Source organism: Somniosus microcephalus, chromosome 14 (genome assembly GCF_052327205.1).
Source record: "Somniosus microcephalus isolate GS21.2 chromosome 14, FLI_Smic_1.0, whole genome shotgun sequence".
Lineage (NCBI taxonomy): Eukaryota > Metazoa > Chordata > Chondrichthyes > Squaliformes > Somniosidae > Somniosus > Somniosus microcephalus.
In genome coordinates, this window is record NC_141000.1 from 21,214,713 (window position 1) to 21,228,578 (window position 13,866).

The 13,866-nt window shown below is 44.1% G+C and overlaps 1 protein-coding gene across 2 annotated transcripts in view; it reads left to right on the plus strand.

Moving 5' to 3' along the window:
• The window catches only part of nhsa (Nance-Horan syndrome a (congenital cataracts and dental anomalies)), a 487,741-nt gene that overhangs the window by 285,878 nt on the left and 187,997 nt on the right, over positions 1 to 13,866 (plus strand). The window lies entirely within an intron of this gene.

Genomic DNA, 13,866 nt, shown 5'->3' on the forward strand with positions numbered 1-13,866 from the left:
TTTAAATATCCCGGAATCCGGGATGGGGTCAGGGCGAGGTGAAGTTAACAGAGGGAAGTCACATTGCCAGAATTGTTACCTAATATCTTTAGGAGCGGGAAGGGGGCAGGGGGAGCATGGAGGGAGGGGTAGAACATTAGGGAAACATGCCTTTGATTTTGGGATGACCTTGAGGTGGCTTCTCAGGTTCGAAACATATGATGATTCGGTTAGTGATCTGAGTAATGGATAGAATATGTGTGGATGGAAGGACTAGATGGAGAAGCCCCTTGCAAATCAAACAAAAGCCCTCTGTAGGCCTCCAGCTTGTGAATCCAATCAGCCTTTCACCTGTTTGTGTAAAGTCCTAATCCAGTGATTACTGAGCAAAGCTTCTCCTGCTCCCTCCTCCACTGTGCAGACTGCTGTACGAGAGAAGGAGCTTCCCTTTTTAAATCTGTCGGCAGAAGAAAGGCAGGATTAAATATTTTTTCGACTGATAATGAGGAACCGTGGCTCTTTGTTGTTTTTTTTTTAAAGTAAAAAAAAGTGACTGTAATCGGCTTTGAACTGAATGCTGGAAAGGTTTACAAAGAAGTATTTTTTCACGTCTAGAACTCAGGCCAAGGGGCGGGAGGCAGAGCTGAGAGAATTTATTGTTCTTTTGCAGACGGTGTCAGTTTCAAACCTTCCAAGAGAAGGGAAACCGCTGTGCCCCATAATCTAACGTACTTGCGATGCTGAAGATCGTGCTTAAGCTTGTTTGTATTGCCATAAGTCACATTCCGAAGACATACAATTGATCGTTCTGGCGATGTCTCAGTGATAAATATACTACTGAGCCATACAGACCAGGAAGATCCTTAGTTTGATCCTTGCTCCGTGCCGAGATAGCTGATCTCAGCTGGGTTGGTGTTTAGGGAATTACAATCCGCCCTCTCAGGTGGACGTAAAAGATCCCATGGCACTATTCGAAGAAGAGCAGCGGAGTTCTCCCTGGTGCCCTGGCCAATATTTATCCCTCAACCAAAATCACTAAAAAACAGATTTATCTGGTCATTATCGCATTGCTGTGCACAGATTGGCTGTCGCGTTTCCTACATTACAACAGTGACTACATTTCAAAGGTACTTCACTGGCTGTAAAGTGCTTTGGGATGTCCTGAGATCGTGAAAGACTATATAAATGCAAGTCTTTCTTTTCTCTTGTGCTCATGTATTTGGGAAAGGATAGATCAGCCAGGGTTTAGCACTGAAATTCTATGTGTAAGGACAGTATCAGGTTCGACTGTGATGCCCCCTGTGGCCAAGCAGCCTGCCAACATTCAGTGTCTAGACTCGGACTTAGGGGGTCATTTGCCAACTTCATCCTCCCACCAGGGAGCCTCACAAGCCAAGAACACAAATTGGAAATTTGGTTTTGTTTGGAAAATCACAAGTCAATACCACTGGAAATACTGGTACACAGTGTCAGTGGGCAAGGCTGGGAGGGTTAAGTAGGATAATGACCCCTATGATCATTGAATGAGGTACTAGAGGAATGCAGGGCCCATGGAACTATCCACCACTATGAAAGACCACCACCATGAAAGGAAGAGAGAAAATGTAATAGGGCTGGAGATTAAATAGATAAATAGGACACAAGGATTTGAATCTGTTATTAACTTTTTGATGGTGCAAGCCGTGATTTTGCTTGATGTGCTTCTCCCTTCCAGGTGCAAATAACAAAGTGGCAGCTTCAGCAGCATTTGCTTTGTATATCATTAGACTGTGTAACAACAGGGTGCAGTCAGAGGCAGCTGTGACTGAAAGGCACACATCTCGGGAATTTGAGAGCGGGCCTTATCAGCACCTCCTCCTGAAATTCACGTGAAGGCTTTGTGTTGCCCTGCGCTGTTACAGTTTCAAAAAAAAAACACGGCAAAAATGTTTTGTAACACCATCCGAGAGATTACACCTTTGTAACAGAAATCACAAAATCTAGACAAGTACAGACCTGGCGAAACTCAAGCAAAGCGTGAAAATATAGGACAATTGCATTACATGAGAATCAGAACTGCCTCCATGCTGTGACGGAGAGAGCTAGTGGCAATTCCACGGTATCCTAGGTTTATGGAGGGGATGTTGTGAAGGGTCTAGTCATTATTACTTTCAACAGAAAGCTGGAAAACGGCTGCAAGGAGGGCCCTGTCTATTTAACCTTAATACTGCTGAATGAAAATGAATGCCTTGTATTATGTGCAAAACAAGCACAGTGAAGTATCACTTTAAGCAGTTATAGGCAATAATGGTTGGCAGTGGGATTCAAGGTCGTAATTCAACCAGGTGTGTCCTGTTTGATTCATTTGCCCCAAAAAAGAACAGTCTTCTCTGTTTCAGGTGAAGCGAAAAGTAGGTCAGGCCTGAAGAATTTACATCCTGCTTTCACATCATAATTTTAAATTTATAGGTTTTGTAGTCTGAATATTTTATGTGCAGAGTTGCAGTGGAGAGACTTCCACACACTGTTCTAAGTCTCCCCTCCCTGCTAGCTTCTTAGGTTTTATAAATTAATGTTGTTGTGTAATGAGCACCGAAGGCTATTTTGTGTCGGGAGGGCCTCAAAGAGCACGCAATTTCCCTCTCTTTAATCCTTCAAAAGACAGTTTAGGTCTGTTCAAAATGGCCAATTTATCCCTGGGTTTATTCCAAAGTGATATTCTGCAAATGTGCACAGAGGGTAGCGGTTGCCTTTCTGTGAGTTCTATTCCAGGTGACATTACAATTCACAGTGAGGTCAAAGGGAGAAAATGAATCAAGTTCTGGAGACATCACAAGAGTGAAATATCGTTAGACCCTGATATTAATCTAATGTATCTTTTGGGTGAATTTCAGCAGGAGGTTCTCCACCTGAGAAAAACAGCATAAATGACAATTTGCCAGGGTCTCTGAGGCTCTTCTGCTGTAGTTATAGCAGGTGAGCGGGAGAACTACTGTGGAAATTCATTCCTTTTGTGTCTGTCAAGCAGTTTTCATTCTTTACGCTGTCTTCTGTTGGTTGTTTATAGCTGGCTTCTGCTGCTTTGAGTTCGAGTTCCTGATTCAGATTCCAGGTTCAATCCTTAGTCTGACCAACATCACTAAAATAGATTATCTGGTCATTATCTCATTGTGGGACCTTGCTGTGCGCAAAATGACTGCACAAACTCACTCCAGAAAGAAAATCTGATTGGGATTAAAGGAAACCTGTTGTACAAGTTTGAAATGTATTTAGATCATTTTGACCTGATGCTAGTGATAATTGGTCTTAAAACCAACCCCATAACTTGTGCCTAATTCCTGCCTTTCCATACCTAGTTACCCCTGCAGAAAATGAGGACGCACCTCCCGTTAAACCTGCCAAGGAACTTGTGTGAAAGCTCCCCTACACGTAAACACTAGGAAAAACCCAGATGCAGATTCATTACTCACTCTGCCGCCAGAGGTTTGTACAGAGATAACAAAGATGTTTCTGTCGTTTAAGTGAACACTTTTCTGACTGATCATGTGCACCACAGTCCTGAAACTACCAATGATGGATAGCAGCATGTATACTTGCAGTAGGTTCCTTTAATTGTCTACATACAAGTGTCCTAGTCATCCCTGAAGAGGTATTGCAACCAATTGGTAGCACACTCACCTCTGAGTCAGAAGGCTGTGGGTTCAAGTCCCACTCCATGGGACTTGATCACATAAATCTGGGCTGACACTCCAGTGCAGTGCTGAGGGAGTGCTTCACTGTCGGAGGTGCCGTCTTTCGGATGAGACGGTAAAACCGAGGCCCTGTCTGCTCTCTCAGGCGGACGTAAAAAAATCCCATGGCACTATTTTGAAGAAAAGTAGGAGAGTTATCCCTGGTGTCCTGGCCAATATTTATCCCTCAATCAACAGGACAAAAACAGTTTATCTGTTCATTATCACATTGCTGTTCGTGGGAGCTTGCTGTGCACAATTTGACTGCTGCGTTTCCCACATTACAACAGTGACTCCACTTCAAAAAGTACTTCATTGGCTGTAAAGTGCTTTGAGACGTCCGGTGGTCATGAAAGGCGCTATATAAATGCAAGTCTTTTTTTTTAATTGTTAGGCACAGTGTCTGAATCATTATACCAAGGAGAATGGTCATATCTGCAATAGCTCATTCTTGTTTACTGACCCCTGAGACTTCTAATATGATACAACATATACACTCAGAATAAGTGAATACCGCTTTCCAATTCGGACTGCCAACGCTCCAGGATTGCCCTGGAGTCTCCAGGGATGAAAGACTAATCTCCAGGACACTGCCGTGAGCAACCCAGGAGACAAATCATAGGGGGTGGAGTAAAAAATGCTGTTCTTTAAAAAAAAAAATCCTTTGAAGACTTTTGTTTACTAGTTATAAAAGTATTGGACTTGGGAGGAAAAAGGCTGTTTGACTGACAGTCAAGAATCATCCAATCGGGTAACAAAGAGTCTATTCGCTATCCAATTGGCTTGGGAAGGCGTGCACTGCGAGGATGGATGTGCTGGGCAACCAATGGAGGGAGTGGATGGGAGGGGGTGGTTGGAAGCAGGAGATCATGTGATGAAACTTCCAAGACTATGTCCAACTAGAGCTGGCGACACTACTTCTGGACAACGACTCTTGGCTTTACCTCTTATAACAATTTGATTACTTCACAATGTTCTACAGGAAACTTTCTGGTATCCGGCACGGACGGGACCGACGTGGTGCCGGTTCATCAACAATTCCGGATAACCGAACGCTATAGTAAAAGATACGGACCTTAGAGCTCCGTATAAAGCAACAAACCCTGTTTCTTAGCAACAGCTTCAGAGCAACCTCCACAAGTTGCAAGCGTCTCTGTAGCTTAGCAACAGCTGCAGCCAAACCCTTGCCTTCCTCCATTTGTTGCAGTGCAAGTAATAAAAGTTACCTGAACCGACTCCTGAATTTTGCCAGTTAACCGACATTTCCGGTTATTTAGGGGCCGGTTAATTGAAAGTTTCCTGTATGTAAAAGCGGCAGCTTCCTTCAGGTAGAAGTTTTGCAGCACGTCTAAAATTGGTTCTTAGGCTTATTTTCAAACAGTTAAGAGTACTATAAACAGCATTACACATACAGTGCTAATTAAGTTTTACACATTGGTTTATATTTTGCTCTATTGAAAAAAATGGGAGAAATGCCCCATTTTTCATTGTAATTTAATGAAATTGTGGGGACATGTACTTTTGAAGCATGTGATTTCTGAGAATGTGACATCGGTAGAAGTAGAGATAAAAATAGCGGTCAATAACGATGCACATGTAGCAATAATCCTGTACTGTTTCTCAAGCAACCAGCAGGTTATTTAAGTGGTATAAATGTTGAAAAATGTGTTAACGTAGTAGCTGTGTAGTGCACAGTTTTGGAAGAGACCAGTGCAATACCAAGTCCAGCATTTGTCTGTGCTGCTCCTCATGGTCAGCTGGCATTCTGACGCTCAATCTTTGGGCTGACACCTGAATGATACACCTAGGACTTGCAAATTACTATCATGGCTGATAGCAGAAAACAAAAGAGCCCATTAGCCACACAATTCATCAGAACAAAAATGGCCTGCTTACCTGAGAGCTTTGTTTTTGTCATAACAATGCCAAGGCAAGTTATTTTTGCCCTACTTTGGTGGAAAGGGTCAAAGATTCGGGTTGAAAAATGCTCTTTTCTATCACCAACTGTCATTTTTTTTCCTCTTCACATCACTGAAACAGATTTTCTGGTCAGTGTTACATTGCTGTTAGTGGGACCTTGCTGTGCGCAAATTGGCTGCTGCGTTTCCCTACATTACAACATTGAAGTACTTCATTGGCTGTAAAGTGCTTTGGGACATCCTGAGGTCGTGAAAGGTGCTATAGAAATGCAAGTTATTTCTTTCTTCGTACCCAAGGCAGGTGTCTCAAACATCATGCTGTTGAACATGGGAGGCAGTTCGGTCTTGGCCCCATGCCAGGCTCTCGGTAAGAGTTGCCCTTGATCACATAACCCCAGGCATCAAGCGCAGGTTCTTTCAGAAGTACAGGACATTGTCCAATCTACCGTTTGCGCCCAGATTGTAACTCCCGGTGGGAGTTGTGTGAGCCGGTGCTGAGGCACGCAGTGGGGGTAAGTCGCTGCCCTGATTGTATCTGCCCGCATCTCTGGTTTCTGCTGGATGTTCAGGGTTAAGATCGGGCCCTTAGTCTCCAACTTATGTCTGATTACGCTCCTGTGAAGCGCCTTGGGACATTTTACTATGTTTAAGATGCTATACAAATGCAAGTTATTGTTGTAGTTACATAGAAGCATAGAAGATAGGAGCAGGAGTAGGCCATTCGGCCCCTCGAGCCTGCTCCGCCATTTAATGAGATCATGGCTGATCATCCAAATTCAGTACCCTGCCCCTGCCTTCTCCCCATATCCCTTGATCCCTTTAGCCTTAAGAAATATATCTAACTCCTTCTTGAATATATTTAATGAATTGGCCTCAACTGCCTTCTGTGGTAGAGAATTCCACAGGTTCACCACTCTCTGGGTGAAGAAATTCCTCCTCATCTCAGTCCTAAATGGCTTACCCCTTATCCTTAGACTGTGACCCCTGTTGTCGTTAAATTTTAAATGGGATTTATTCTCAATTTTAAACCTTTTTTTTATCAATCTCGAATGCAGTTCCCGTTGACATAAATTGTTTTCTTCTTATTGTGGAAAATATCTTTCCTTTTACTTGACAGGCTGGAAGATAATATATCAGGAAATATATGAAATGCTGCAGTCATAGGTCAAGTAATGTAACGTAATGTGTCGTGCTCAGTTTCAAATGAGTTTCCACATAAATGAAGTGAGTTTATAAAGGCTCCCCTGATGGTGCATTGGTAGCTGAACCACACAGCCGGATGGTGCTAGCTTCAGTCCCCAGTCTGTGCTGTGTTGGTTGATCTCAGCCAAGACACTGATAGGGATGCTACAATTGGCTTCACCGCTCCTGAGGTGCGGATAAGAGAAGTGGCCAGGAATCTCGCTTCTGATCACTACTGGAAGTGGGCATGATCAGGTTTAGCGGCGATGCAGGGTTAACTCAAAGCCGTGAGCAACATGCCATAGATATTTTTTGCATCCTGTTCCGAAAAAAAACTGAGCCTATCCAAAAAAAAACAACTGCCAGGGGTACGGTAGCATAGTGGTTATGTTACTGGACTAGTAACCCAGAGGCCTGGACTGATGATTGCAGCGATATGAGTTCAAATCCCACCATGGCAGCTGGGAAATTTAAATTCAGTTAATTAAATAAATCTGGAATAAAAAGTTAGTATCAGTAATGGTGACCATGAAACTACCAGATTGTTGTAAAAACCCATCTGGTTCACTAATGTCTTTTAGGGAAGGAAATCTGCAGTCTTTACCCAGTCTGGCCTATATGTGACTCCAGACCCGCAGCAATGTGGTTGACTTTTAACTGCCCTCTCTCAAGGGCAATTAGGGATGGGCAATAAATGCTGACCTTGCCGTGAATGAATAACCCCCCCCCCCCCGCCTTTAACATTGTTAAACCTTGGATGATGGTGGCCCTTCCCTCCTTCCCCAGAGATCTGAATTATAAAGATCCTCAGTCATGCATCAATGGGACAAGAAAGCCAAGTCTGTACAGAATTAAACATTTATGCTTGTGCTGCAAACTGCTTTCTGGGATATGACTTCACCAATGGCTTGCTTCCTGACAAACAGAGCAGAAACTTTCACCTGATTTTCACCAAATCCCCAAAGGAATAACGCAGGTTGAATCTGCCACAGGCTGATCTACAGCGACCTATTGCAAATGGCTGGAGCAAAAGACAGCTCAACTCCATCACAATCTGAGCTCCACAGGGAAAGGCAGCAATTATTTCACGAGTAACAAAGTTGGAGGCAAATGACATAACTCATCGGGCTGCAATTTTCTGGAGCAGGACATCTCACGCCGTGCCCGCTCAAATTTCAGCTCAAATTTTTTTTGCCCTGTAAGTTGCTGGAAGTGCGAGTTGTTAACAGCACAGTGAGAGCGGCAGGATGTCTGAGAACTTGGTGAATGACGAGACTAAGGGCTCGATTTTCATTGGGCCGTGGAGTCGGGTTTGGAGGCGTGCGGGGGGTTAAATTCCCAAAATCAGGGGTCCTGACCCCATCCCGCCCCCAACCCGCCTCCATGCCAGTTTCAAAGGAGGCGGGTACCTGCCCCGCACTGGGACCCGCCTCCCCGAGGCGGGAAGGGATTAGTGCCAATTAACTGCCTGTTAACAGGTAGTTAACAGGCAGTTTTTAGCCTAATCCCTATTTTTAAGCTTGAACTGTGGGATTCCCGATGGCTCCAAACCATGCCAAATTGGAGGAGTCGGGCCTTCGGGTTGAAGGGCTTGGAGGGGTCGAGATATCGGTGTTCAGGTGAGTGATGTGTGCATGAGTGCAAAGGTTAGTGTGTTTGGTGTGTGATTAAATAAGTTTTACATACCTTTTCTTACCTTTTCAGACTTCCTTCCTTTAGGTTCGGGGAGTCCCTCATCTCACCGGCACAGAAAGCAGAATGGCTGCGATCTGTCAAAAGTGACAGCCTGCAGCTTTCTGTGCCGGTGAGATTTCTAACTGAGTCTGTGGAGAAGGACTCAGGTTAGAAGTAAGACTGTCAGTGTTTGACAGCTTCAAACAGCTGTGAAACACTGATATTTCATCTGTCAAAACGTCTTGACAGATGAAATTTCAGTCTGTGACGTCACCTGTTGCCGGGTGGCCCTTAATTGGCCTGCTGAGCCCACTGGGCAGGCTCAACAAGGTCAATCAAGTTAAAATCGCGTGGATTGGCCGCATCTCGATGGAGGCGGGACGACAACCCTGAAAGTTGTAGTCCCGCCTCCAACCCGGCTTCTGAATGAAAATCCAGCCCTAAGAGTTTATCTCCTTAACCAATGAGATTAAAGGACTGAGAAACAAAGAGAGGAAGGACTGAGAAGGAGGGGGAATTAGAGTGGGTGAATTCAATGTCAAATCAGGTACAGAAAGAGAAAGAAAGAGAGTGAAAGATTTGATTAAGAGAGAGAGAAAAAGAGACAGAAAGGAAAAGTAAGAAAAAAATATAAAAATTTAACATTTGACATTTTAAAATCTCCTAAAACAATTCACTACCTGAAGGAATGAGAGTCCACTTTTAATTGTTCACTTTCTGTGCAAGAGAGGTTGATTGGCAGGCATTAATAATTATCACGTCTTTAAAAAGGTACTTACACTGTTACTTACTAGACTTAACTTTCTGTGGTGAGTTTAATGGACAGTTAATGTGCAAATACAGCGACTTCATGAAAATCACAGGGAGGTTAAGCGCGAGATGCTGTTTTCGCGAAGCTAACGGCGGAGCGGCGTAAATCATCCAGCAACTTGTGGCGATTTGCAATTCACGGGGTATCTCCTCCTCGCCATAGTCGCTGGCTAATTTGCGCATTAATGACGGCGTCTGTTCTTCAGATGCTGTAACCTTTTCAGGAAATTCTGGCAAATCGTCTTTTTTCCTTAAGGTTGCGGACGGTATTTCTTTATCTTAGCATTTGGTGGACCTAAGTGAGAAATAGTACCTCTTTATTCCAGTACTTATCTCACTGCACTTCCTTTAACTGCAAGCTGAACAATGGGGAAACAGTTGGATATCCAGTTAGCTCCACAAGTGAGAAGGACCTTTATAAACCACCAGCATGAGTGGGTTGCCGAGTTCTTTCTCACAGCGGAGGAAACTCGTTATCTCACAATCCCATGTTGTCTGCTTTGTTTATACCACAGGTAATAATTTAGAGGCGATTTGTTGCATTAGTCTATCCACAGTGTAGTTAGGATGCACAGGGGTGGCTGGTTGCTCAAATTTACATATATTGTACGTAATTAAATTGACCTGAAATTGACAAAGGGCTAGTGCAGTCTTAAGTATATCCGTTTACTTTTGTATGTGCTGCTAGTAGTCCTTGAAACAAGTTCAAAATGTTGATGGATTTTTAAAAATGTTTCAAGCAAACTGAGATAACAACAGAAAATGCTGGAAAAACTCAGCAGGCCAGGGCAGCATCCATGGAGAGAGAAACAGAGTTAACGTTTCAGGTCGCAGACGCTTCGTCAGAACTGGAAAAAAAGCAGGAAAAGGGATAGATTTTAAAGCAAGTGGGGGCTGGGAAAAGGGGGAGGGGATGAAAGAACAAAAGGGAAGGTCAGGGATAGGATAGAAAGCAGGAGAGATTAAGAGACATGGAGAGACATTAAGAGATATTCAAGGAATAAAGGATGGCTCTAGATGAAGTGTGAATGGCCCTGGCAGAATGACGGACAGCTGCCGTGTGGGAGGGAAGAAATAAGCCCAGACGAAAGTGTGAATTAAAAAAAAAGAAAGGGAAAATATATATTATATAATATATATGTGATAGGGTCAAGCAAACTGAGATCCAGTCCTGTGTATCTGGAAAACAAGGGAGCTGAGGGCATGCTCCCTACTACTTTAGACAGCATGGAATCTTTTTCATTGAGTTATGTGCTTCACTTATCCTGAGGCTATAACAATACTGGGTCCAATTTATAATAGTTTATTCTGAATTGGCTAAATAACAACTTAATTCACCACGCTTAAGAGTGCTGTGCACAGTTCTGGTCTCCATATTACGAAAAGGATATAGAGACACTGGAGAAGGTGCAAAAAGGATTTAAAGGGGTGATACCAGAAGTGAAAGTTTATAACTATCAGGAAAGACTGAACAGGCTGGGGTTCTTTTCTCCAGAAAAGAGAAGGCTGAGAGGTGACCTGATAGTGGTCTTTACAATTATGAAGGGGTTCGATAGGGTAGATGTAGAGAAGATGTTTCCACTTGTGGAGGAGTCCAAAACTAAGGGTCATAAATGTAAGAGAGTCACCAATAAATCCAGTAGGGAATTCTTTAGGAGAAACTTCTTTACGCAGAGAGTGGTTAGAATGTGGAACTTGCTACCACGGGGAGTAGTTGAGGTGAATAGCATAGAAATAAATAGAAAGTTATGCTGATGGGGTGAGATGAAGTCGGGTGGGAGGAGGCTCGTGTGGAGCTATAAACACCGGCATAGACCAGTTGGGCCGAATGGCCTGTTTCTGTGCTGTACATTCTATATAAGTGACTAATGCCTTTCCTGGCACATCACCATGGGAAACCACATGTCTTAGGGACACACAGTTGGAGTTTGTTTTTACCTGCTGGTCCAATCCAGAACATTGCATCAAGGTAGACATGGCAGGTTGGTTCATGTGTCCATGAGGAACATTTTCCATCGGGATCTTCCTGGGTCCAGAGCAGATCTTTGTTTTCACTCCTGAAGGTTGGATATGTAGTCGTTTTCATCAAGGACTGTTTTGGGATGCAAGACAATTTCAAAAACACAGGGATAATACTGGGACTTCAGGGAGAGTTCATATCCTTGCATTTGAGCCAGTTATAGTCTTCCTGCATAGGTGGAACATAATTTGGAATCAGTCCCCTGATAGCATCTCCATGGTGATTTAAAATGATTATATAGGTTAGGTTATCTTCTGCCCTGTGCCTGGGGAATCAGGTTTCCCCAGTTGCAGGGCAGATGAAGAAGGCGTGGAGACCTTTTCCCTCAGGTTTCCACCCTGCTTGTCCAGGGTGCATAATTGGGCCCGAGCCCACTGTCCGTGCAGGCCCAGCACTGGTATTTTGATGAGGCGGGACGGGGTATTCCAACCTCCCACTTCATTTTCCGGTGAGTCCACACCTTCAGCAGCCCCCAGCAAAGGGGGCGCCTATTGAAAGCTGGAGAAAGTACTGTCCCTTGTCAATCTTGAGGGTCTACGGGGGCCCTGGGGGGCATGCTAAAAACTCCACAAGCAAGTGCCAGAAATTTGTTTAAACCCGCCACCCATTCTCCCGACAACAATCTGTTGACCTCAGGACCTTGTGGCTGGTCTTCTCCAGCAGCAGCCAGAAGGCCCTGATCCAGCAGCCAGGGGTGGAGTGTCAGGCCTCTGTCACTTTGCTACCCAGCTTTTCAGGCACATGGCCTAACTGGGGGGAGGGGTGTGTGCTTGGAGCCCCCCCTCCAGACCAAGGGGAGGAGGCAAACCACAGCGGCAGCTACCTCTTCACAGGCACCTCAGGTCCTTCCCTTCAACACCTTCCCTTACAAGTTTCACTGGGCCAGAATGAGGCAGGTGTGAATCCTGATTGTAGTATAATTCCTGCGTATTAAAACTCTCCCTCTCCCATCTGAACCCTGAGACTACTGTCTGTGTTTCACATGTATCCCTTATTTACAAACAATAAAATTAATGTAATGCTACTTCGGTACCATCTGCTCTGTGCATTTGCATCATCGCATTCTCACATTAGTTGTCACCAGACAAACATTGTGCAAGAGTCTTTTTCTTCCACTAGGCAAAATGATTATAATTTAATGAATGGAAAGGAAAATTGGGAGAGATATATAACAGGCGGCCGATCGAAAATCACCCACTGTACACTAACTAGCCCCTTGAATGATGCCAGGACTGTCGGTATTTAATATAGGAGAGCAGAAGAACATAAAAAAGTACAGAACGAGAGAAGTCCATTAGGCCCATGAAGCCCACTGCTTTCCCAGACCTTTCACAATCTACCCCCATCAAGGATTCTTTCCCACCCACTTAATCTTGTGAGGCAAAGTTCTGCATCAATGCTCCCTGATCCCCTAATAGTAATCAAGCAAAACTCTAGAATATCCCTCACTCCGAGGTCCCCACTATTCACAGAACTCAGCTATGGCAGTTCCCCTACAGAGTTGACTCCACCCCCTCCCTCCTTTAATACAGTGGCACTCATTAACATGGAGTACTTTACCAGCTCAGTCTGCGCCTATCCCTATTCTCCTGAATCCTATTCCTAACCAAATATTTATCCTCTTTGATGGATGAATTGTCACGGCACCAATTGCTCTGATTTTGTGCTGAATACCTCTTAGCCTGAGAGAGTCCGAGGCAGTGGGGGGGAGGGGGTGCCTTTACCCCGAGTGGGTCTATTGCAAATTGTTGTGTTACATTTGAAGCAAAGTTATAGAGGCAAAGACAGCCATTTAGTATGTACAGACACACTGTCCTACAACAGAAAATAATACTGGCTGCAGCATCTTAACTGGCACGTGTAGGAACTCATTCGGAGTTTGCTGAACAGCAATCAGGCTTTGCAGCCTGAGAAGAGCACACGTCTACTTTCGGAGAGACTACGACATTACGTTGTCCATGATAAGATGCTCCTGTCCTAATAAAGCAGCTCATCACTGGGAGCAGCACCACTGGAGATTCACTGGTAGGCGGGTAGTGTGTCCAGCATGCATCTGTCATACTTCAGATATCACACGGCAGACATCGCACAACAGAACCACACTACAAATACCATACTGCGTCAGAGGTGAAAGAGAAAGGAAACCAGTCATTCACCTGCAACCTGACATTTGCACGGTTCTGATCTGCCCTGAGATCCTCATTAATTAACAGAAATTATATTTTATGGCATTAGAGACACAGATCCCCCTTGGCAGCAGAATAATACATTGCTTCTTTCATGATGGAATGGTCCCACCATTATAAAGCAATGTATCATCTGACCTACTGGGAGCGACACCCTGAAAGATATGCTCATGTAGATTAGTACTGTACTGAGGCAATGCTCATTTTAATTCGACCGATATATCATTTCATCTGTTGCTGAGGTGGATCTGTGTCTTCTTAAGGCCACAAAGTCTCAAATCAAACAGAGTTTAATTGTTGTTTGGGGAGGGAACGTTGCCGAATGGGAAATGCTTGTAAATTTCAACCTTTAGACAAACAATTGGCTTTCTTCCCTTTTTTTAAGA